Here is a 27,171-nt window from a genome sequence, read left to right as displayed (position 1 = left end):
GTCTTTAATTGAAAATTAATAGAATTCTAGTAACGTACAAAGTATAAAGTCTAGCAAGAGACATCATTCATTTATAAGATTCAATGTACTAGAACTCTTTTCATTAGAAACCATACAATTGATTTCATAAATATTTTGAGGAAAACAATTATAATTTCCAAATCAAAGATAGAAAAAAGAAATTGAACTTTTCTTTGGTTTCTAAATGATCTCTAGACAAATAGCAAATTGGTGTCTCCACTGACTCAATACATTTTGGACTGTTTATCCAAGCAAGGTAATGGTAAGATCTATAAATTCTGTAAAAATAACATATTATATATATATATATATATAAATATATAAATATATATTATGTGTTTATATACGTGTGTGTATAAATATATATATATATATATATATATATATATATATATATATATATATATATATAAAGTATCACTTGTATTCAAGAATGGAATAGGCATTAAACCATTACAACTTTGAACTTGTCTTAAGTTTATTTATATGTTTAACATTAGTATTAGTTATATATTTTTGGATGGTACTCTGAAATTTCAAATTATCCCCTTTATCACCTTTTTTGGATATCAGGTTGTATAAATCTTTACAAAGGGATTTTGAATTTACAAAGTGCTTATTTTTGAAAAAGTGATTCCTCAGCATAATCCTGCAAAATGGATTCATTGTAACACAAGTATTTTATAGCTGAGAATTCTGGATTATTGAAAATTTTAATGAGCTGCTTTCCTCAACTTCCTCTGTTTTCCTATCCCCATGCACCACTTCCAGACTATTCTCCTTTACTAGGGTTTGGATCACTTTCCTTCTTTCTTAAGTTTATTTATTTATTTTGGGGGGGGGTGATGGGGGAGAGAGAGAGAACTTGCATGTGCACAGGGAGATGCATGTGTGTTTGCATGCAAGTGGGGGAGGGAGCAGGAGGGGGGAGACAGAGAGAGAGAGAGAGAGCGAGAGAAGAGAGAGCCCCAAGCAGGTTCCATGCCATCAGTATATAGCCGACTTGGAGTTCGATCTCCCAAACCATGAAATCATGACTGGAGCCAAGATCAAATTGGACATTTAACCAACTGATTCACCCAGGCACCCCTGGATCACTTTCAATTAATCATTTAGCAAATTTTTATTGGGTACCTACCAAGCACTAGACATCGTTTGTGTTATATGGATATAGCAGTGAACAGCAACAACAAAACAAAAAATTTAAAAGGCACCTGCACACATTGAACTTCCCGAATCTTTAGGGAAATATGAGGAATCTTACTTCAACAACTCATTTAACTCAGCACTAATTTAGCCTTCCAGTTAGCTCTATTGTGACCTTATATCCAATATTTGGTTCACAAGCTTTTATCTTATACACTAATAGAGGCTCATATTTTACATCCTGCCAGACTAGTTTGTCTTTGTGACTTGATATTCCAAAAACATGATGGAGGGGATAATATGAAAGTTCAAAGAATCACTCACAAAATATGTATGTGATATTAAATCTTAATAGTATAAAGAAATTTAGAATAAGTTCAAAGTCATACTGATTTAATGCCCATTCCATTCTTGAGTGCAAAGTGGTATATATATAACAGAAAATGTTTAACCTCATTTTTGTAGAATTTATGAATCTTACCATTACCTTGCTTGGAAAAAGAGTCTAAAATTTATTGAGTCAGTGGAGACACTAATCTGCTATTTGTCTAGAGATCATTAGGAGGCCAAAGAAAGAAAGATATGATTCTCAGATCCTGCAGGCAATGCTTTTAAATATGGCATCCTTCCTTAATTTTTCTAGCTCATTCAAGGCTGGAGTCATGCTAACTAAATCCTTATTATTCAGCTGGTGCCCCATACCTGTCGCCAAGATCACACCTCACTGGACCACTTTGACACTGACCAGCAGCTGAATTATTTAGTTCTATAAATAGCATGTTCCCTGCTTGTCTGGACATCTTTTCCAACTGTTTAGAATAGTTTTTAAAATACTACCTCCCTAATTCTCCATCCATCGACCTGAGTGGGCAGGTCAAGAGGTTGGGACTTTAGAGTTGAGTCCGTTTACCTGGTGCTTAACCGTCCTGGTCTGGCTGTCAGGCTGTCTCCTGAGCCCAAAACTTCCTTCTCAAATACGATCTATAGCTACATTCACAGGCAGAAAATCTGATGGGATTACCATTCCAAACTCAAGAATTCCCTAGATAATCTCAGTTACTGATCCTTTTCCAAAGTTTATAACATTTTGCCCTGTAAGTTCAGCATTATCTAAGTAGATGGTTATTAGAACTTTCTACTGTCATGACACAGAACTAATGGCAATATTTGAATTACTCCATTGGATTAAATTTGAATATCCAAACATGGAAAAATAGCATTTTATTCAATAAACTTCATAGTACTCAAAGAGAAGTTGTTCCTAAATTCAGTTTTCTAACAAATGTCAGAGTAATAATTCAATAGCAGTAGCCTCATCAATCAAAATCAGGGTTCTTTGAGGTCAAGACTGAGGTATTTTGGCAGCAAATGATATGCAGATGGGTCCACAGATCATAACTTCCTGATCATGCTAGAGTCACTCTAGATAGATTATTAAAAGAATGGGGAAGGGGATGGGAATGGGGACAGGTGTCTAATTATGGCTCTAGAATGAGCTAATCAGCTTTGTCTTATCACCAGTGTGTCTTTTTAGTAAAAAGGAATGATTTAGTCATCTTCTGAAAGATGGTAAGGTGGGAAACTTCTCCGGCATCCAAATGTTTATCAGATAATAAAAGCATTTGTTTTTCAGTTACTTTCCCATATGCACGCTCCCCTCCCCCTTCATAGATTTGCTGAAGCAGCAACAGGAAGTGTTCCTTAAGTCATACCAAGGTAACAAATAAAGCATTGACACAGAGAAAGCAGACTGAAACCACAAAGTTAATTGAGACAGTGTTTGTCAAAATGTGACCACTTCAGAATCATGTTTATGAAATGGTTTTCAAGTACCATCTGAAATCAACGGAGTCAATCAGAATTTCTGAGGAGGGATTCACGATAGCTATATTTTTAGAAAATGGGCTTCAGGAAGTTAATCTTGCTGAGTCTAATGATACTAAAGTCTGAAAAGTATTAAGAGTAGACACAAAGGGAGAAGGAAGCCCCTTTGGTGGAGCTGGTATTGAGAGTATTTAACTGGCCTTGGCAGGGAGAAGGGATTCAGGAAGAATTTGATGTTTGAACTGAGAAGAAACAATAATAGCGGATATCATTTTTAGTCAGGAAAAGGGGTCTTTCCTCACACATGCTTCAGAGCCTGAAAAGGCAATGTGTAAGTTATTAGAGATATCACCCTTGACTTTGTGCAAGTCTCCTTAAGGTCAAAGTAGTCAAAGGACACATGGGCTAGGAGAGGGCATTATGAGGTAGAAGGGAAGAAGGGGAAAGGGTTAGGCTGATAGAAAATAAGATCCATTGCCTTTGTGGCCCATAAAGTGAATATCTAAGGAGTAGATGTGTACTGGGTTTATGTGACACTAATGCAAAAAGCCACAGAGAAAGAGTTCTGCAATAAATAGCAAGCATCAAAACAAAACAAAACAAAACAAAAACAAAGAAAAAAAGCAACTCTGCTCTTGCCAAGGCAAAAACCAGGTAAAATAATTTTGTTCAGAATAGTCATATGGACTAAAATTAAAAATTTTCTCTTTGTTTTAAAAGCAGAAACTATAGCAGAGAAGCACATGTTTCTATATAACAATGTTATTGCCTATCATACAGACAAGGTGAATGTATATGAGGAGTTTAATTTTTCAGTGTGTATTAATAATTAACCTGCTCATTAGGTTTATTAGACAGGATTAGTCCCTAATTGGAGAAGAGCAACCGCGAGGCAAATTATTAAAATAATTGATGGAACTTTCTTTCTTGACTTTAAAAGATAAAGTTTGGCAGCTCCAAATATTTATATGCCCAATATGAGAAAAGAATGGAGAGATTTTGGTCGTAAAGAACTGTAAAGTGTGCCAGCTGTGATGCATTCAGGTCCAAAGTGGACTCTTTGAGTACTGAAGTATGGTTTAATACAGATACTGTGGAAAGAGAATTTTAAGCCTAGATATCTAGTGTTTCTCTGGTAGGAGGGGATGTTGACAATGAAGGAGCTATGCATGTGTGACAGTGGGAATATATGGGAAATCTTTGTACTTTCCTCCCAGTTTTTCTGTGAGCCTAAAACTGCTCTAAAAAACAAACAAACTAACTAACTAATAAAGCCTTTAAAAAATAGGTATGTTTCTGTGTATTGACATAGCAAGTCTTCTCCAGCACATGAGGCCACCATATTGCTGGTCATTACTGATGCCATATTTGGTAAGAAGACCACAGCAGTGTGTCTAGGTAGGAATACACATATGCAAATTGACTTTTTAAAACTACATCTGACATGGCTTTGATTTCTTAAGATTTTACAGATTTAATAAATAAATGAAGGCCTCTTTCAAAAAATCCATACTTAAAATTTTATACTAGGAAGTTGAAGAATAAAGTTTGCCAAATATAAAAATAAGTGATATTAAAGATGATTGTATCTAATACTTTATCTTACTTTTTCAATCCCATCCCAAATATTACCAAATACTTTTAAAGACTTAGGAACTATCTCTTTCTAGATTCTAGGATATCTTTGCTGATTTATGCCCTAGAATATTACAGATAAAAAAAATTAAAATAACTCTTTGAAAAAGGCCTGGCTCCATTGATTTTGTGGAGAGGCTCTTGCTTGGCTGAATTTAATTTAAATGTAGTCCTTTGTTATTGCTTCAAGAGGACGACAGTCATTTCTAACAAGCACAAATTATTCAGAGCATGACCCTAAATGCTGTATTTCAAATAGCAAAAGAAAACAAGCTACCCTCTAACCTACTTCACACTGCAGGAAGAGAAGCTGTGTGAAAGAGAGCTGCAAAAGGGCAACCTGACCCAGAGAGATTTACCCTCACCGGGGCCCTGCTCCCAGCTTTCGTGAGTCTCTGGATGGGCCAGTTGCACAAATACAAGAAGATCAGGCCAGCATCCTGGAAGGGGGGAGGGGGCTCGGTATCACCCTCCTTGGAGAGCTCTTTGCCAAGTTCTAGTTAACCCAGTTACAGTAAAGCCATTGTGGACTCTTTAGTGGAGCAAGTCTCAAATCTACATGGCATGCACGATTTTTTGATGGCCATGGCCACAGCCAGTAACTGCAATTTAGTGGCTTACACATTGTCATGAAAGGGGGCGGGCAAAGGCTCAAGAGCAGTGGATTTTACGGCAATAGGAAATAGGACACATTTTGTGCAGTCGCCAACTCCTTTGCATTTCTGAGGATGAAATGCCCCCTAGATCAAAGTGACAAAGTAGTTAGGATATTCACGGGACAGAAGACAAAAAGAGTTCATTCACTGCCAAAAAACAGCCTTCTGTTAAGTATTTAGAAGTTTAATAACAGTACTTACATGAGAAGCAGAATGCAGGAGGGTAACTTGAAAGTGTGCATAGCTTAACAGAAACTGGTCATTCTTCAGGAGAGTAGACAATCAGTGATTCACTAATTCACTCATCATACACATATGGGGCATGGAGCTAGGTATTATAAGGAGTATAAATATACTCCTATAAATAAAAGCTTCTACCTTTAAGGAGGCTGTAGACCTATGTAATAATTATAATATATTAATAGAATTATAATTAAATTACTCCTATTAATGAATTAAACCAGTATATATAATACAAATTATATAGTATCTATATTATTACATATAATACATATATTACATAGAATGCATTATCATATATAATATATATGCACAACCTGAGGTGTCAGGCCTATACAGCACTTGCAAAGTGGATGGACAAAAACTAATCTTCCAATTTTAGCTCAGCACCCTCCTTAAAGGGATAAAAGGAGTATGGTTAAAGAGGCAAGAAAAGAAACTTTTTTTTGGAGGGATTTGTTGAAATATTGTGCATTTGCCCCTCCACGTGCTCCCACTCTACTAATGAAGAAGTTGGGGAGTACTTCCTCCTTACTTGAGACCAAATGAAAGACATGTTAAGAGAAGCACCTGGGGAGATTGGTCTGTTTCCCTTTAGAGTTTTGGGGGTACAGGGTCTAAAGGAAGACATATTCTTGAAAAAAATCTCCAGACAAGAAGCTGCCAGAAGCTGCCTATAGTATGTGATTTGTTCTCTGTATTGAGGGCAAATTGTGCTTCCCCTAATAGCAGGGACAAGGATGCATAAATATTTTCCAAGTACCGCATGTGGTCCACAGCACGTGGGAAACAGCTGTTCTAGAGCAGTTAAGGTCTGTTACCTAAGAAGGCTGCCTAGAGGGACAATGAGTTTAAAGAAATGAAGGAGGATTAGGGAGTGGAAGATAAAGATGCCTTCTGCCTGCATCTGATGGAGATCAGCACACTTCATTCAGCAGTTATATTATATTAAGGTACAAAGTCTAAATCTCATTAAGATACTTGAAGATAAAGTGTTATGGGAGACAAAATTTTTAAGTCACCTAAGACTTGTTATTGTCTTGTGTCACCGCATAAAGGCTGGATCTAAAAAGGTTGTATCTATAAACCCAAGTGGTCAAAAGTGAAACTTTAAGTTATTATCCAGATATTTAGCTTGCAATACTCCAAGGTTTTAAAAACATAAAGAGTTTGGAAGTTTGGGAAACTATACTTTTTTTATCTACATGCCTACCATATTAGATAGGACATGAATAAAAAATGCAGACTCAGACTCAGTCTAAATGTATTTGGTCCTTTAGCATATAAAGCCCTTAGAACAATACCTTTTTAAAATGATTTTTTTAACGTTTATTTTTAAGAGAGAGAGAGAGAGAGACAGAGAGAGACAGAGCATGAGCAGGGGAGGGACAGAGAGAGGGGGAGACACAGAGGCTGAAGCAAGCTCTAGGCTCTGAGCTGTCAGCACAGCCAACAGTTTGAAATCACAACCGCAAGATCATGACCTGAGCCAAAGTTGGACACTCAACTGACTGAGCCACCCAGGCGCCCCAAGCAATGCATTTTAAGAGAGAATCAAATAGGTAATTATGGAGGGTTTGCACCCTCTTTCGTGGAGGAGTTGAGATGGGGAGACATAGGAGAGACCAAGCCAATTTCTCCAGCCTTAGCCCTGCTACTTAGAAGGGGGGAGGTTAGGACATTCAGAAAGCAAAGGACAAACCATGCCTCCATACCCCAGCTTCCTTCCTCTTTTACCCCATTAAACTGCCCCCCTCCCCACTGCCTCCTTCTCAAACCCCTTGACTACTTAGCCAAACAGGCTATGGCCTTATGAGTCCTTTCAAGACTGAGGCCATTGTTTGCTGCAATTTACAGACAGCTAAAGTATAATCCAGAGATCCAGAGGTCATGTGCTCTATTACTCCTCTGTTCTAAGGTTTAGAGAAGTGGCCCACTTATCATAGTGTACAGGTTGGTGGCAGTCACAGAAGGAGAATCCTGATCTTCTGCTTCTCTAATAAGACTCTTTTGACTACAGTATCATAAATGGAAGATGCTCAGGAAGGAGTGTGGGGTCACATGCACAGACCCACACCATTGCCATGCCCCATGCTATATGGTAGTTTGGGACCACAATTTCAAGCAATTTTATTTGGTGTTGGGCAGCAATCAAAGAAGAAGTAATTTGGAAACATCAAAGAAATTTACAAAACCACTTTATATACTATGAAGTTTTACCATGTGTTGTGAGGCACATGACCAATTAAATAAAATGGGAATGGCATGAAAATTCCATTAATGTTCATGTCATCTCTGCCTAGAAAAATCACAAGATTAAGGAAATTCAAAAAAAACAAAACAAAACAAAACAACATTCCTCTAATCTCCAATCACCTGCAATTCTTAGTGTATGAACCTCTAAATCTTATGTTGTTATTGTCTAGTCTAGACAGATGCTTCAGGCAGAGGGCCATGGTGTTGTCCCTAGAGCCTGCACTAGAATTAATTTTGTTCTCTGCAGGGTTCCTGTTCCTATGTTGGTGCATAGGTCCATGTCTTTCTAGGAACCATTCTTAGATAACAGTCAATTTCAGCCAAGTCTTCACTCTGCAATGTTCCAGTCTCACAGTGCCTGTAGACCTTCACAGAGGGTCCTTGCTATAAAAGCAAAAGGCTGAACAGAACTCACTGCTAAGAGTCTCCTACATTTGGAAGCACGTTCTTTGATCTGATCACAGAGATAAAAACAAATAGCTCAAACAAAACACCTAAGTCTCTCGTAACAACTGTTCTTTCAATGGCAAACAAAAAGCAATTTTTTTCCATCATATAAATAAAAAAATATGTACTAATGAGACTTCCAGAATATTGGAAAGTAGGATTATGAATAGGTAATCACACTTTTGGGAGATTTACAGATTTCAACCAGTTCAGCCCCAGGGTATGATTATCTCATTAGTCCTGTACCCTCCAAACAAATATAGAATAGGTTGGGCGTAACCAACGAACAATGCTTTTCGCCAAAAACTTGTGAAGTACAAACTGTGGATTCAGTAGGGTATGTACCAGGCATTACCTAAGTGGATTTCATGCTTGTGAAAAGGGAGCAGCACCTGGCAGAGCAAGATCTCCAGGTTCAGAGCCGTTCACACATCTGCCACATGGCTAGCCTCCCAAACAAACTACATTGTCTTGCAACCATCCTGGGCCTCCCCCTCTCAGAGTACTCCATGTTCTTTCTATGCCACAATGAAACTACCTCTCCCTCGGGCTTGTTCCCTCAGCTGTCCCTGGAAATGAATTTATTTTCATCCACTGTTGCTCCTAGGAGGCACATAAGCAACGTGAGAGTCCCAGTGGCCCCTGGAAGTTTAAACCTACTGCATTGGCTTCAATTAGATCCTACCCTAGAAGGGTTCTCGTGAAGACAGTGAGCTGGGAAGGGAACAGGCATTCTGCTTGAGAGGAATGCTCATTAAGCAAAAAGAGTGGAAAAAGAAGCAGCAACTGGTCAGAAGAACTGTTTCATCAATAATGGCTAACATCAGGGGCACCTGGGTGGCTCAGTCAGTGAAGTATCAGACTTAGTCTCAGGTCATGATCTCACAGTTGTTGAGTTCCAGCCCCACATGGGTCTCTGCTGTCAGCACAAAGCCTGCTTCAGATCCTCTGTCCCCCACCCCCTGCCCCTTCCCTGGTCATGAGCATGTGCACACTCTCTCTTTCTCTGCTAACATCAAATAAACCCCTACTATGTGCCAGGCACTATTCTAAGAGCCTTACCTGTATCAACTCCTCTAATTCTCTCAAAAATTTCATGGGATAGATGCTCCTAGAATCCCCATTTATAGAGTAGGAAACAGAAGTACAGAGAAATAAAGTCAATTGTTCAAGATTATAATGTTGGAACAGTCCTGCTCAATCAAAGACAGTCCTGCTCAATCATAATACAATTAACTGAACACTTGGTTGATTGTGTTAGTGTTAATTATGTGCCAGGCACTATGCTTTATGAGTTCTATATGTTTTATCTCATTGAATCCCTACAACAACCTCATGAAGTAGGTGCTAATATGATGCCCATTTATACATTGTCCTTATTTTACACCCAAAACTCAGGAATGTTAAGCAATGGATTGAAAACAAGGTTTGAATAAAGAGTTGGGTTTTTCCACTCACTATTGCCTCTACAAAGTTTTATCCAGCCAGTCCCTGGAGAAAGTGGGTGGGATGCTTAGAAGACATGGTGGGTCCTACTATTAAAGGTGGTCAAGGAGGGGGCAGACATTTACTCAAATGAGGTACTCTTTTAAGGTCATTTCTGTACTTCCATATACCTAGGGATACACATTTATATTCATTCACATTTGTTTTCATGTCTTTTTTGTATTCTTTTCCTATCTGGTTTCTATTGCCTTACCCTGAGGTTGCAAACTACCTTTCCTTTTCCTTTTTATTTTCTCACAATATCTGGGCCCCATCTTCAATAATTCTTGCTGCTGCTGCTGCTGCTGAAGTTTGGGATTATGAAGGCCCTGAAAAACAAGTCTGGATTGTCTTCTTATAAAACAGACATTTCCTTGCCTAGTGTTTGTGCCTAGAGCGAGGATCACATTGTTCAGACTTGTAACGGACTGGGTGCTCCTCAGACAGCAGCTCTACCACACCCAGGCATTACCTCAGGGGTATTTTCTTTCTCTTCAGCTCTGGGTCTATAGGGTGATGTTATGTTCTGGTACACTTGGAAATTTGTGACCAGTCACAGATTAATAATACAAAGTGATCCACATTGATGAAAAGTCCTTAAGTTATGAATCCATTATTGTACTGGAGTCAGTTTCTCCAAGAAAGAGGATATCATAACATGTATAATAATTATTACTTAGTATGTAATAAGCACTTACTATGTGCCACTCTACCAACCACCTTACACTTATCATCTTGATTAATCCTCACACACAAAAGAAAATTAAAATACGTATTAAGACCCATCACCTAGTTACAGGTAAGGAAACTGAGGCTTTTAAAGATAAAATGGCTACCCAGGGTCATACAGTTGTGAGAAATGAAAATAGTATTTTAAAACAACCACTGGGCTTTGGGAAGCCTGTGTTCTTGACCACTACCTAACATGGCCTCCCACCTTCCCAATATAATCTATCAACACAGCATCCCAAAGTTGTGCCAACACAAAAGCATTTATGGTGCCACCTACTAGAGCTTCTGTGAGGGACATCTGTGTGGATGTAAGTTCTCGCCTGAGCTAAATTGCTGCCACCTTGACTACAAGTTCAAAATGGCCTTCACTCAGCGAGACACTTACTGGGGATGTTCTTACTGTACTTCCAAATATCATCAAATCTGTACAGTGGATTTAAATTCAGAGTATAAGTCTTGAAGCCTATCTTCCTCTTCCCTTATATGCTTGCTTATTGGTGTGCAATCATACTCAGAATTATAGTTTGAAGAACTGGAGGTAGGATCGTGTATGTACCATAAAGACCCTACTTTATGACACACAAATTTCTTTGTTGCAGTTACCATTTGGGAGAGGGGATTTGATTTCACTTTTTGCCATTAAGGCTTATCTTTTTAAGGTATTTAACTTCAAAAACGGCAAAATAATTAATTTTGGCCACATGCTTCTTATAAAATAGTTTTACAGTATAGTTTGTAGCACAGCTACCCTAAAACCATGGATGTAAAGGAAAAAAATATCATATATAGAAAGACAAGAATCAATTAGAGGGAACTTTAAACGAAATAAATAAAACGTTAAGACTATATGGGGTACTGGGTAGCTCAGTTGGTTAAGTGTCTTACTCTTGGTTTCAACTCAGGTCCTGATCTCATGGTTCATGAGATCAAGTGCAGAGCCTGCTTGGGATTCTTTCTCTCCCTCTCTCCCTGCTCCTCCCCAGCTTGCGTGCAAGGACTCTCTCTCTCTCACTGTCAAAATAAATAACTAAACATAAAAAAAAAAAAAAAAACAACTTTAAGACTATAGAGACAGATCTAGCTAACTAAAGATATAGGGAATCCAGATTCTAGATGGACTTGAAACAACAATATTGTGGAAGTTTTACTCTAAAACTTCCTTAGAAATGAGCTATCCCAGTGCCCTCTCTTCCAGGTGAGAAAAGATAAGGCCTGTAGTTTTGGGGTGCCTCATCTGGGATGACATAGGTAGTCAGGAGCTGAAGCAGGGCCACATTGTATAGTTCTTTCTCCGGTTTGTCACTTTTCCTTGCCATTTGCAGTTTTGTTTTCTATTTAGTGTTATCCCTGACCTTCTTTCCTCACCTTCTTTACCCAATGATATTTTTTATAGAAGAGCTTTCTGCCCCATTCAGGAAAAGATCTACATTCAAGTTCCACCTCTTACACTAACTCACTGTGGACAAATCATTTGCCGTGGTGCGGGCCCATTGCTGTAACTTCACACTCTATTTCTCCCTATCCTCTCTTTCCATCTCTCTCTCCTTCTCCTCCTCTTTCCCTCTTTCTCTATCATTGATCCCAAAACGAAAGCAATGACTGCACCTGAGAGCACAGGCAGCATTAACAGAGACAACGGACTCTGAATTTTACAATTTGGAAAGCCTTTATATCTCAACCAATTACTTTTTTAAGGACCTGGAAGCTACAAGCAAGTGATGTAACATGTTCTCTTGATGACAAGCCAAAGACAAGATTACATATTGGTCTTTCTCATGGACATTCAGCCAGAAGTCAAACATTACCTTCCCCTTTTACTATGGTGAAATAAAATATTTGTGTCAGATGGTTCCAATGTATTTCATCACCCTAGTTTTCCTTTGATAGGAACTCTTATGTCAGAACAGATCAATGGTGTTCATCAACTGATGTCAGGGTTCTGAGTAGCCAACACCAGATACTGTTCTAGAAGCTTCTCTAGCCTTCTGCACATAGCAGGGGGAGCCGAGGGCACTGCTCTTCAAATGCCAGTGAGGAGAAATAAGTTTTTGCACCTTCTGCAGACATCAGGAGTCTTCTCATACTGTCTCATGCAGTGTCCCTAACTGCCACTGGACATGGTACAGAGACAGGTGCCAGCTGGCACCTTACCTGCTGGCTGGCTCTCCAAAACAGGTTCAACTCATTAAATCAAAGTTAATTGCCAAGCCAAGATTATCCTGACCCTGCATCAGAAAAGGTTGAAACCCTGCCACTGAAAGGTGGTGGCAGGGAACGTGGGGAGGAGGTTCTGGGTACAAAGATTCTGGCTGAGCAGCTGCATCTTCTTTTCAATAGCTACCTCTTACTAGATCATGTTATGGTTGAATTCTATCCATCCAAAAATCATATGTTGAAATCTTAACTCCCAAATACCCCAGAGAGTATCCTTATTTGGAAATAGGGTTGTTGCAGATGTTATTAGTTCAGATGAGGTCATCCTGGAGTAGGGTGGGCCCCAATCCAGTGACTGGTGTCCTTATAAGAAGACACAGCTTCACGGAGATAATACCATTTGAACATGAAAGTGGAGCTCAGGGAGATGCTTATACAAGCCAAGGGATGCCAAAGATTGCCAAGGTCCACCAGAAGTGAGGACAGAGTCATGGAATAAATTCCCTTCATAGTCCTCTGAAGTAACCAACCCTGCCAACACCTTGATCTTGGACTTCAAGGCTCCAGAACTGTGAGACAATAGATTTATCACACCCAGTCTGTGATAATTGTTAGGATAATGCTAGAAAAACGGCTACATACCATATTTCCAAAATTGTGAGAAACTTAATATAAAGCTCTAACAATCTATATATTCCAGCAACAGGTTGCTAGACTAGAAGGTATAATTCACTATAGTTAATATTTTTCCATATTGCATGATACATGCTCTATTTCCACTCAACAAACACCGTCATCTGAATGTCTCAAAATAAACTGAAACAACAAACCAAAAAACGAACTCATTAATGAAACTTAGATCTTTCTGCATAATCCTTTCCAAAGCAGAGTAGCATTCCCAGCATGTACTTAACATCAGCTAAGGACTGGTACACTTGAGATCTATATTCTTTTCTTCCCAACAACAAATATTATTGTGTGACTGCTCTGCCAGGCACACTGAGAGGCACTTGAAACCAAATGGTCTCAACAGTAAAATAGGTAGCTATTGTCTTCCCAGTGGCCCATGTTCAGTGAGGAAGATAGATATTGATCGAATAGTCATTCAAATATGTGAGAACTATTAACTGTGACAAGTACAATGAAGGGGAAGCATCACCACATTCTGTAGACAGGCACTTTGCCTGTGGACCTGTGGACAGGCAGGGCAAGACTTAATCTGTATTCTATGTGAAGGCTGCAATACTATGAGTTTTCTCCCATCAAAAGAGAATGCTGAATATTACATTCAGGGGCCGAAACCACCTGCCAAAAATAATCATCTTAATAAGAAACATAGGCCCCAAAAGAAGGAGGGAATAGGTGTTGAAATTGGTAAAGAAAAGAATCAAAGAGGCAAATGAGAACTGGAGAAAAATAGGAAAACTCAAGACAAGATGCTGACATTGATTACATACCCCCCACCACCACTATCACCACCCAGGATTCCAGAATAAGAGAGTGAAGACATATGCACGGAGCTATGAGCATGGCAGTGGTGAATGGCATGTGGTCGGGCATGAGATTTTGTGCAATTGAAAGGATATTACCCAAATAAAAGCCTACCTTTGTTTGTAGCTCTGTCCTTTTAAACTGGAACATCATGGTTCAGCATGCTTCTTGCTCCATGCAATTGTGAGCCCTTTAGCCCGCTGCCAAACGACATAGCTGGTCACCAAAGAAGCTGCTGAATGCTACTGAAAAGGGGGAAGAAAATCCATTGAACTAGTCCTGAACATTGCAAAAGCAGCTGCCTCTCCCAATTACTTTGTCAAGTCCCATTTTAATTATAACTCTCATCACATGTAAGGTTGTCCCATGGGTGGGGATAGAGCCAGGATCCTTGAAGTACCAACATGCACAGCCATCCATCAGGCCACTATGGACAGGTCTGCAACTGCTGCATTGCTTGCCCTTGGTGGAATTTGACAAGACAGGCTGCTTCCTTGGCATTTATATTACACTTATCAAGTGTTATATTTACGCCTCTTGACTGTTGGTGGTAACCAACTTGGATAATCAACTTTGAGATCTCCCAAACAATGTATGCATAACTGATTTGAAAATACTTTGAAAATGATAAATGCATCACTGTATGAAAACATAAATCTGTCTGTTTTCCAAAATAACTAGCTGGAGACTGGGTTGATGAGCAAATAATATCACTGTGACAAAGAAGTCCATCATGAAACAGAAATAAGCTTACTTGCCAGCACAAAACTCTATGACCCTTGATTTGTAACTCTGCTTGAGTTACATAATTCAGAAGCTGGGCTGTGATAGTTGGAGATGTCAAATCATCCTTAGGTAACTAGTTGCAACACTAGAATGCCCAGGTGAACAATGTGAGATGAAAACTATGTAATTTGAATGCTACTGTATTAGACAGTAAGACTTCAGCATGTCTGGCACATTTAGCAACATATTTGAAAATAAGTGCAGAAAAATTGGCTCAAAAGAGGAAAAAGATAGAAATGGATGGAAAGTGGAAAGAAAAGTGGAATGTTCTCAGAATGGGAATTGGTGCCTAATTAGAGCAATGGTTCTCTAAGTATGGTCCTGGGACCAGCAGCATGTCACATCTGGGAACTATTTAGAAAGTCAAATTCTCCAGAGTCAGAAACTCTGGGGTGGGGGCATTTGCTCAGCAATCCACAGTTCAGCAAGCCTCCCAGGGATCCAGATGCATGTTCACATTTGAGAACCACTGAGTTAGGGCATGAAGACCAAAGCACAGGGATGAGAAAAGCAAGACAGGGCAAACCATCTTCCCCAAAGGAGGATTATCAGGGCTGAACTTCAAGGTCTTCAGGGGAAGAAACTCTAATTCTAGAGTCTGGAAATTATTAGAGGGTCTAATAATCAAAACAATGATGATAAAGAGATGAAGAAAGTCATTAAAGAAGACTGTTAAATGCTTCTTCAACTGAATGGGTGACAGACCTGATCTGTGACATTCACAGAATTCCTACAAGTTCCCTACAAACAGTATTTTCATCCCCAGATTCTTAAGTGACTGAAATCAGCCTTAAGCCCAGGCAGCTGAAGTTTTTGTGGTCTGGCAAGTATCTGGTATGACTGCCTTCACCTGAATCTGAGCTTTTCCTTCTGAATCGTTCACTGAGTGAGAAGAATTTGAAAGGAATTAGTAAAAAACATTCTTTGAGGTTGGAAAAATACAATCTATCGTAATCATAAAATGGCTAGGTTGGTACAAGCAAATGACATACAGATAAGAAACACAGACTATTTTTTATTCTACACGGTAGAGTCTTAATTATTATATATACCTAGGGAAATTCTTAGCAGTGGTCACTGGTCAAAAGTAATGCAGAAAGGATCAAAAATCCAGGAAAGGAAAAATGTGCTACAATAAAAGTGTAGAATTAATGTGGTTTGTTCAACCTAAAGGTAAATGCCAGAGATATTTCTTTACTCTCCTCACCCTTCCAAATGTTGCAGGGAACTCAGCTCTGAGATATTAACCAGAGTTTTGTGTGAATGGAAGTTTCCTTTTCTTTTAAACTCTTTAATTTAGCATATACCAAAAAGATACTCATGTGCTTAAAGGCAGCATCCAGTTGCTAGTTTCATTCCCCCAAGCTAGCAAAGTAAATGTGTATTTTGGCAAAAGTCCTAACTAGTACTCAAAGCTGGACACACCAGCCATGTCTGAGAAACATTCTATTCAGTGTTCCCCTATAATAACAGGTGATGCAAGACTAATTTTGAAAACACTAGGAATATTCTAATAAAATAAATTTTTATTTAATAATACAATTTTATTTTTATTTAAAATTTTATTTAATAAAATAAAATTTTATTTAATAAAATACATTTACTTTATCTAAAATAAATTTTTTGCTATGCCCAACTTTTTTCAAATAGGATTGTGAGCTTCGTGTCTCTACCACAAATTGACATTTCAGAAGATCCTTTAAAAAGGATACCCAAAAGTGTTAGCTTCAGAGCCATCAAATCAATTTAATTTCGGTTTATAGAAATTACTTCACTGAAAAACTAGCATTTGCTCATTCATATCCAACTCTATGAGTACAGATCCTGAATTCAATTTTCTCTACTAAATTCTTCTCTTTTTTTTTTTTTTTTTGCACAGCCAGAGCAGCAGCCTATAGGCATATCTCTGCCAAAACTTTTGAGGGCACTAGGAAGTACAAAAATAGTGATTTAATATTTTCCACCTGTAGCTATAACTCTTCTTTAGTACTTATTGGTCTCATGCTGGCAAGACTAATGTAATGCTTTTGACACACCTGAATCTTATAACTTTGCCTACTGTCTTTTACTAGCCACTAAGAATAGCCTTAATTGTTTGTCTTTTGCTTTAAGACAATGCAATTTTAGTCTGGGGAGTCTTATCAATCCTACAGATCATCAACCCAAACTCAAGTCTGGTTTGTTCACCAGTCTTCAAAACTGAGTTGGAAAGGAAACTAGTTCAGACCTCATGATGGCTACTAATGGGAAGAACTACTCTTAGAAGCACCAGCCTAGAGGGTTGCTCAAAGGAATGCAAAAGTTTGGCTGAGGCTAAATTTCCTTTGGGACTTAAAAGGCTGACCAGTTATTTGAGATGATACATAGCCAGCTTTACTGTGATCTGTTCCTTATTCTCCCTAGGCAAGTAGCTTTGTATGAGGTTAAGGAAGCCAAATACCTTAAAGGACTCAGGTATCCAATGTATCAAAGCTTGCCCTCCCTCCCACACGTGCACTAGCTCTCGCGCTCTCTCTCTTCCCCCCTCCCCCCCACAGGTTTAGGAACCCAGATTCCTGGAGTGGAGCGTTTTTAACCTCAGAAGCACAGTACTCTCTTGTTTCCCTTCTTTTCATGAGCATCTAAATAGGGGTTAACACTGATTGGAGCCATGTGGATTGCTGTGCCTCAGGTTTCGTCTATTGTATAAATCTTACTTCCTATTCTTCACATTCCCCTAAATTTTCACTTATACCGTGTACATGATATATGTCAAACCTCACTACAATAGAAACCTTTGAAAGACAGACATTTCCAAACTCCTCAGCCATGATCATCTTTTTTTTTTTTTCTATGCAATGTTATAGTTTTCCCTTATAACAATTATCTAGACTGTCCTTGGGAGTTAGTCTGAAAGAAATTGATAACTATAAGTAAACATAAATAATAGAAGAAACCAAACCTTGCCATTGGCAGAGCACTGGTTTTCTTAATATCATTCCACAAAATCTGATGATTTACTGATTGACTTGGAAACACAGTGTACAAGAATGATTTCATGTACAACTCATTTGCCCTCCATAGTATCTCCTGGTTCTATCCCTAGTTTATAGAAGTTATTCAGTCTCCCTGGTATAAAATGAGGCAGTTGGCCTGTATAGTCACTAAACTCCTTTTTAAGCCCTCAAAGTTTTTGACTATCCTCTAAGAGGCTCAAAGATTCATATTTTTTCAGTATATTTCATTTACTTTCCCTACCAAGTCCAAATTACCCCACTTAATTAAACTCCATACTATCTCCTGGTTCCATCTCTAGTTTATATAAAGTCATTTGGTCTCCCTGGTATAAAATGAATCGGTTGGCCTGTATGGTCACTAAATTCCTTTTTAAGCCCTCAAAGTCTCTGACTATCCTTCTAAGAGCCTCAAAGATTCAAATTTTTTCAGTATATTTCATGGGCTTTCCCTACCAAGTCCAAACTACGCAACTTAATTAAATTCAGGTCAATATATTCCTTTACTCATTTAACAAATATATAGTGAACATCTATGGTCCAGGCATTCTGCTAGACACTGCCCTTAAGAACATCATAGTCTAAAATTTTTATTTATTTCATATTTGGTAGATATTTTTTGAAAGGCTACATATGCTCTTATATAGTACATCATCCATTTTTTGTGTGTCTGTATAGAATTGCTCAACTTGGTCTAGCACTGTTGAGACTACAGACGTTTTCAAATTCAGGAAAATATTTTATCAATTTTGGCCCTATTAGACAAATAACTTAAGAGATGATCTATACATTAAGTACGAAACAAAACAATAGTTTATCCAAACAAATTAAAGAAATACTATAGATATTTTTTTCCTAAAATTTTCAAGCAAGGTAGAAATCAATCTTTCCAATCCCTGATTGTGAAGACACTTGGGATGAGATTCAAATGAGATTTGAGGACTATATTTCCTAGTATGCTATTTCTAATTCTTAACCATTACCAATTATTACTTGAATCTGTACATAAATCCAGTATAAAGTTATATCAACTAGGCAAATAAATTCAAATTTTATTCTGATAACATTTTTATTAAATTCTAGTAGACTTCAAAGTCCACTAGTTAGTTTGAGACTTTAAGGGCTGTGAAGCCATGTAAAGTAAGCCTACGAGATAACTTATCAGCATTCCTAAGCATGCCAGAATATTATCTTCCCATTGTTCTTCATCCTATATCTTAGGAAACATAGAGCTGTTCACAGATATAGGAATTTTAACTGAACCATATTTGAGAAACCCTAGATAAATCACTATGCTTCTGAATATCTCCCTAACTGACAAAAAATTATCTGAATGGCTCCATTAAAGGTGCCTTCTTTTGGGTTCAGACACTGTGTCGTAAAGAGTGGTCTGGTTACATTAATTATTCCTATTCATTAGTGCTTAGTCTATTCCAGACACTGTGATAAGTGCTTTATGCACTTGTTCCCCAAAACAGTGCTCTAATATAAGCAATATCTTTTTTCTCCCAGAAGTAAGTAAAGTTAGGATGGTCACCTAACAAATAGTGGAGCAAGCATTTGGTCCCTACACTCTTCCACTATGTCACCTTGGGACACTGTATTAAGCCATCATTTTTCTTGGCCCATCATCAAGAATTTTATTATATTATTCTTATATATGGCTGAAAATAGTGAGAAATATTTTCAAAAGCAGGGAAGAAAAACAAATGATTCATCTGGGCAATGGGGTGTTTCTCAGGGTGATAATAGAAATGGTCTCTCTAGTGAAGAGTGGTAGAAAAAGATACACAAGGCTGCAAAATTTGGAGGAAATAAATACAGTAATAATTATTATAGCTAGTATTCACCAAGGACTTACCATGCATATCTCCTGTACTAAGTGCCACACATATCTTAACTGATTTAAACTCCCAAGATCAGATAAAGATCTCAAATTTGGAGAAATCTCAAAGAAACATGGACACAGGAACAATAAAATATACCAAACTAATTTTGTCTGCTTCAAAGACATTCCTTTGCATAGATAGCTACTTTGAAAGCAACCACGTAGCTATCTGGACACATCACACTTTTCTTTCTTTTTTTTTTTTTTTTTTTTTAATTTTTTTTTTCAACGTTTATTTATTTTGGGGACAGAGAGAGACAGAGCATGAACGGGGGAGGGGCAGAGAGAGAGGGAGACACAGAATCGGAAACAGGCTCCAGGCTCTGAGCCATCAGCCCAGAGCCCGACGCGGGGCTCGAACTCACGGAGCGCGAGATCGTGACCTGGCTGAAGTCGGACGCTTAACCGACTGCGCCACCCAGGCGCCCCACACATCACACTTTTCTAATCAAGGACCTACAATCTTCGAAAAAGTATATAACAAAGGAGACAGATCGAGGCCTAACACAGCCTAAACTTTATGACATTTGGGGGCCCTTCTTTAAGAAAAAGAATACAAAATTCATTGTGAAAGTACACAGTGGTTACAACTGATTGTTATTATATAATCTTCTGTTTTCAAATTTTACACAAACATGATTTCGTTGTTAGAGTTCTTTGCTAGAGACTTGGAAGGGGATCGTGCAGGGGTCTTAAAGCTTGAGCTTCACATGATTCACGGGACACCTGTCTATGACAATGAACAAGAGTGAAGTGAATACACTAAGCAGGATGTTAAATCATCAATGCAGTTGCAATTTGAAGGTATCTTTCAAATTAACCACCAACAGTCCAACTATTTAACTAAAAGAACTTTATAACTGCAAGATCTGAGGAACTGAAATAAATGTTGCAACTGATCCAACTGGAGACTGAGGCACATGCAGTCAGGTTCAAAAGTGAGGCTAAAGGTACTTGCCTGGCAGAATGACAGAGTGGCATATTGTTACACTCCTTAAATCTCTTCTGGGAAGCAGCAACCACCTCTCCCTCTTGAATGTGTCAAAACACATCAGAGCATTAGAAAACAACTCAGACATTTACCACATTTCCATTCTTGTATATTGACCCAAGGGATAGGGAGCGGCAAGTCTTGGTGAGGCAGTGAGCATCCTGTTACACATAATCTGCCCAAGAGAGCAGAATTCATTTCTTGAATTGCTATCACACCCTAGGCCCCTTTGTTTCTCAATAATAGATGGACTCATTTTTCTTTCCACCTTGTAAAATCCACTTAGAAGGAATTTAATGCAGCCAGAGAGCATTAAAAAATTCCTTAGTGGGACCACCCATTAATAAACTTACCCTAGAGAGATAAAGAATAATGAAGTATAGATACAAGAATCAAAGGGACCAGGTGAACAGGATCCTAATGGCTTTCATAGAGAATGATCTAATAAAATGAACTGGCATGGTTTTCCTTTCAAAAGCAATCTTGAAATGAAAGAAAAATATCTTATGCAGAGTGAAGCATACAAATTTAGATGATGGACAGAGACTGACTTCCTTATTTGCACCCTTAGATTTTTCAGAAGGCTGAAGAGATTGAACCCTTCCCTGCTGTTTGTTTGATTTGGTCTGAGTTGAAGCCAAGAGATGTGGTGATGGAAGTTTGGAAAAACAATTAAAAAGAAATGTATGCAGTGGTTTTTCTGGGATCCTAATTAACTGACCCATTTCTAGGTAACATTAGGGAAGTTGTGGGCAGTGATTATTATCTCTTTAAAGTCCTAATTAAAATGTCAAACTGTAAGGTAGAATGTCTTCAAAGCTGCATGTAATTTGATTGTGTTGGCTTATTGGAAAAATGGCCTTGGAAATACAAATAAACCAGCCACTAAAAAGATCCCAGAAGTCCAGGCTTTATTCCAGAAGTATAATCTGTTGAACCAATAGCATTTTATAACTAACCACTCACCAAGTGGTAGACATCCAAATGTCAAAGCCAGTTTCATAACATGGTAACACATAACATGCTGCAGAACGCCTTGCCATAGAATACTTGGTTTGAAAAAGGTTTTGGCATTAGTTTACCTATAAAGGCTTATCACCCAGCTTTAAATGTTCTCATTTGATGAGCTTCAGAAATGGCTGGCATCCTACCCACTCTCTAAATTAGTCTGCTAGAGCTTTGGATCTCTAAAAAAATTCCTGCATCCTATGACATACTTCTGCTACAGTCAAGTATCGAAATCTCAGGCAGAAAGAAATTCCTTTCACATTCATCCATGAGCATTAGTAAAGCTGTGCTTCCCTTAAGAAGGTGATATAGTTAGGACACCTTGGGATACAAGTAAAAAAAAAAAAGCCAATCAAAAAATGGCTCAAACAATAAAGACATCTGTTGTATAACAAGTACAACATTTGATTCATACGGCATCACGATGAGATCAACAATGATGAACTTTCTTTCCATTTTTCCACACTGTCACTTTCAGTGTGCCAGCTGCTCCCCTCATTGTCACACTTGGGTTGGATGAACTCTAGGCATCACTTACTCATATAATAACTTCCAAGGGAGAGGAACAGGGGCGTTGCCTCCCATGCATCTCTTTTTGACTTTTCCTAGACACTCCTCACCAGTTTGCCATCTCATTTCATTGCCCATAATTGCATCACATGCCAATGTTGTCAAAGAGAGTCACATGACAGGATTAGCTTAAACAAGACTCATCTCCCACCCCCATCACTAATAGAGACCCAGTCTCCCCTGACCTACATATCATACGATACTGTAAAAACAAATCATAATTCTATTTGCAAAGGAGAAAATGGAACAGTGGCTGCTGCTTAAGCAATCAACAGTGTCCACCCCAGTAAATGACATGTCTACTATACCACTGTCGGGAGGGTCTGAACACGGAGTTCCTTTTCTAGTGGTGGGCAGATTTGAACTGATATGTCACTCACATTCTCTCTTCTATCTCCACTTGTGGCAGCATTTATATAAAATATCTAGCTGAGAGTCGTGCCTAGGTCACTCAGTTCATTAAGCATCCAACTCTTGATTTTGGCTCAGGTCATGATCTCATGGTTCCTGAGATCAAGCCCCGCATAGGGCTCTGCACTGACAGCATGGAGCCTGCTTGGGATTCTCTTTCTCTTTGCTTCTCCCCTGCTCACTCTCGTGCTCTCTCTCTCTCTCTCTCTCTCTCTCTCAAAATAAATAGACATTTAACAAATATATCTAGGTGAGAACTTTGGCCACCAATAAGAGCAAAAACCACTTCTACCTTAGAATTCATCAATTCATTCACTTGTTTATTCACAAATATATACTGAGCATGACTGGGTGGGGGGCCCTATGTTAGAGATACAACAAGTCCAACATGGTCTCTAATAACAGAAAGTTTATAATCTAGTGGAAAAAATACATAAAGATAAATAGGCAGTGTAGTATCATAGTTCTTTAATGGGGAAAGTGCAATACAGGAAATTACATAAGTAGTATATTTTTTATAGTAAAAGTCCAGGATACTATATAGGTGCACACAGAAGATGTACCTCATCGCATCTCCTAGAGAAGAGATTCCTGGGGGTAAAAAATGGAGAATGATACTAGGAGGAGTTGTAAGTAGAAAGAGTTAAAAGATGATTAAATGAGGCTTATAGCTTTGGCCCTCATCTAATTAATTTTGACTTATTCAGTTAACTTCTCAAGAATATGGATACGACTAAAACAGAGATTCTTAGTTTGGGATACATGGATGTCATTCAGAAGATTATTGAACTTAGAGAAGAAAATACACATCTTTACTTTTATTAACCTCTAACTGAAACTTAGCACTTCCTTCAATAATATATATGGGCAAAAAATCACAGTAGTGTTACCGTTATCAATTACTTTGTCAACAACAGAAATAACAGATATTTCATATTATATTACAGTTGACGCAGATATCTCAAGAAAGTGTTCAAAATTATGGCATTTATAAGACCTACTGCTAGATTTTTTCTTTAAAGCATTCATTGTTTTAAAACATGTATAACATTTTGATTACTGTATTTCAATATTAGCTTCCTTTTGGTTCCCTATATTTTATTTTGCGCATCCAAAGGCAGTAGTCCAAGAGGGGTTCATAGATTTCACCAGACTAATAGGGGTGCATTTCATCCCAAGTCAGACTCCGTGCTCATACATGAGAGACTTGAAAATATTAAGCATTTAACTTTTGTTTTAATTGTACACCCTGCCCAGTTGAAATTTTGTATTTGATGTTCAGCAATGTTAGCTCTGTGGCTACAAAAAATAAAATATTCTTTTAGAGCTGCAGAAGTCTTTGGGTGTCTGGATTTGTCATTTTCTTTCTGTATGAGCAATCCAAAACCCATTCCACACCAAAGTCCTTATTATCATCATTGCTGTTCTAATGGCCAAGTTCAGCAGCTTCTTAGGCACTTTCTTTAGTAGATCCTTTATCACAATCAATCACAGATGATTATCTGATTAAATAAGATGCTACTGTATGCTGTGGACTACTAGCATCTAACTTCGTCATTGTGCTCAAGCACAAGAATATGACCAAAGCAATCCCCAAATCCCCATTTTGGAGTGTCCACTTCCTTAGACCACTTGTGGAACCAGTTTTTTTTTTTTTTTAATCATTCAAGGTTTTAATCATTCAAGGTTTTTTTGGGTTTTTAAAAAAAGCTTATTGATTTTGAGAGAGACAGAGACAAATACAGAGACAGAGACAGAGACAGAGACAGAGACAGAGACAGAAAGAATGCATGCATGTGTGGGGACGGGGAAGACAGAGTGAGAGAGAGAATGTCAAACAGGGGCTAGATCGCATGACCATGAGATCACGACCTGAGCCTAAATCAACACTGGGACACTTAATCAACTTAGCCACCCAGGTGCCCCCATTTGTGTTATTGAACAGAGAAAAATTTTTTTTTATTTAAAAAAAAAAATTTTTTTTAACCTTTATTTAGTTTTGAGACAGAGACAGACAGAGCATGAACGGGGGAGGGGCAGAGAGAGAGGGAGACACAGAACCAGAAGCAGGCTCCAGGCTCCGAGCCATCAGCCCAGAGCCCGACGCGGGGCTCGAACCCACGGACCGCGAGATCGTGACCTGAGCTGAAGTCGGATGCTTAACCGACTGAGCCACCCAGGAGGCCCTGAACAGAGAAAATGTAATATGAAGTTTTAAAATTTAGTGTAAATTTATTAACTAAAAAGGCAAGAATAGAACATTGAGGCAGAGTTCAATGAATTGTTTGTATAAAGGACCACATAATCAGCATTTTAATACAGCCAGGTAGTCTCCATCACAAGAATTCATCTCTTCTGTTGTAGAACTAAAGCAATGGGGCCCTTGGGTGGCTCAGTTGGTTAAGGGTCAGACTCCTGATTTCAGCTTAGGTCATGATGTCACTGTCATGAGATCCAGTCCCACCTTGAGCCCCTCATTGGGCTCTGCTCTGGGCATGGGGGGGGGGGGGGAGAGAGAGAGAGAGAGGGAGAGAGAGAGAACCGAAACAGCAGTAGATAATGTATGTGTATTTGCCTACCACTGCACTAAAATATCATGGAGGTATCAATTGCAGGAGGCACCCACACTCCTTGACCTGGGAAAACAAAGGGAAGAGGTTGGAACTTTTTAAACTTAGAGGAAAGACCTTGTGGAGCTGAAATGCAGACTCCTGGGAAGGGAGCACTAGTTGGGGCTGAGGTCTCTGAGGTGGTGCTATAACCCAACTCTACAAATGTTGAAAAGCTACAGAATGAATCCAGCTGTTGTTGTGCAAGTAAACAGCTGATTCTAAGGGAATAAGTATTGCACAGTAATAGGAAGCAGGCAGGAAACAAACAGGAAGCCCATACAAAACCAACAGGAAGAAGAAAATCCTCCCTTCTCTGTCCCCCAGTCTTGTCCTCTATCTCTAGTGCCCCCATTGGCATAGCCTTGCAGGGAGCCAGGTGGCCATTCTGAAATGTGGTTGGCAAAGTCTTTTCCACGGTATCACAAAGTGGAATTTAGAAGAGTGAGCTTGCAGCTAAGAAGCTGTTGCTTTATCACTGGCACAGACATGGTTCATAAGCTTCACCAAACTACTAAAGGATATACAGCACATGAAAACAAGTTAAGAATGAACGGGCTCAACTTTTTCATGGACTCTGATTACTGAATAAGCCCAATAAGTAGTCTGCATGAATTGTTTACTTCAGCAAACATTCATTTTTACCATGCCCTAGATGAGTATTGAAAAGTATCATCTCCCTTGTTACCAGTTTGAAAGAAGATAAAGAACTTTAACTGATCAGTAAAGGCAATGACCCCATTTAGGTCACTTTTAAAAAAGAAAGGGCCACTAATGCTGAAGCAGGTTCTCCTGCTATTATTATCACTGCTTCTGGGCATATGCAGATGGTTCCATAATCTCTTCAAAACCTACTGGGAAATTAAAAGGAATATTAAATCAATCTAACATTTTTAATAAAATAGTAATGTTTTTTAATGGAGTCCTTCATTGCTATGGGTGGCAGAAATGGACTGGAGACAGAAGAGATGATAATTAGTAGGCTATTTTATTTATGGAAACTAGTCCCTGGTCAAAAGGACCACACATTCTCCTTGGATAATTTCAACTGTTAAAAACCACAGGGATTCTGAGGAATAAAAAAATAAGAATAAAGCACATTCCATATTAATATATCATAGTTGGAGGGTTCATCAAATATTCCAGGTTCTATTTTTCCCTAGATGCTTATACCAAACAATACAAGGGACCATATAATATTTGGAATTTTTTCCCTTCTATCCCTCCCATTCTAAGTCTTTGAAAAGAAATAAAGCCCTTGCACAATTATATTGTCTTCTTTGGAAAGTCTGACTAGTACCCTTCAACTCTTGATCACCTCTCTATACTCTGTATCCTTATGACACTTTTCAACACGGCTTCCTCAGTTAATAAGCACATGTTATGTATTAACTGCTTGAAGCCCAACATTGCCTGAGGTACCATAGGATTTTCAGAATGACTTCCATTGTCAACCTGTTTACTATATGGTACAGAAAGCAGAATGGAAATACATGAAACTATTGGACTCACCAGAAAGTGAAATGAGGTAATTTCTTTCCAGCATCCTAGTTCATAGACTCATCCCTGGCAAACAGAAAAGAAAACAAACATTCATGAACTGAAGTATGTAGCCTACATTTTTAAGTTAAAATTAGGATTTAGACTGGACCTTGAAGGGTCAATAGAATATAAACCAAGGGGAATGGGGCCAAGGAAATAGCTGAGCAAAAGCACAGAAGCAAAAATAAAAATTCTGACTTAGGTGAGGCAAGGGCTAAATATCTGGAGGAAAAAAAAAAAAAAACCTGTGAAATAAGATTCATAACAGTTTATGGAAATACTTGAA

The 27,171-nt window shown here is 38.4% G+C and overlaps 1 long non-coding RNA gene across 1 annotated transcript in view; it reads right to left on the bottom strand.

The window, feature by feature from the left end:
- Positions 1-26,910, bottom strand: part of LOC147579802 (uncharacterized) — a 91,320-nt gene extending 64,410 nt beyond the window's left edge. Inside the window, exons 1-2 of the long non-coding RNA XR_015251825.1 lie at positions 26,856-26,910; positions 14,202-14,332 (exon numbers count right to left, since the gene is read on the bottom strand). This is a non-coding gene — a long non-coding RNA (uncharacterized LOC147579802). The remainder of the gene's footprint in view (positions 1-14,201; positions 14,333-26,855) is intronic.
- Positions 26,911-27,171: the final 261 nt, after the last annotated feature.

Source organism: Puma concolor, chromosome B3, assembly GCF_028749965.1.
Source record: "Puma concolor isolate L17-30 chromosome B3, mPumCon1.1.hap2, whole genome shotgun sequence".
In the NCBI taxonomy this organism is placed as follows: Eukaryota; Metazoa; Chordata; class Mammalia; order Carnivora; family Felidae; genus Puma; species Puma concolor.
Note: the sequence above shows the minus strand (reverse complement) of the source record. Positions and strands in the feature narration are given on the sequence as shown.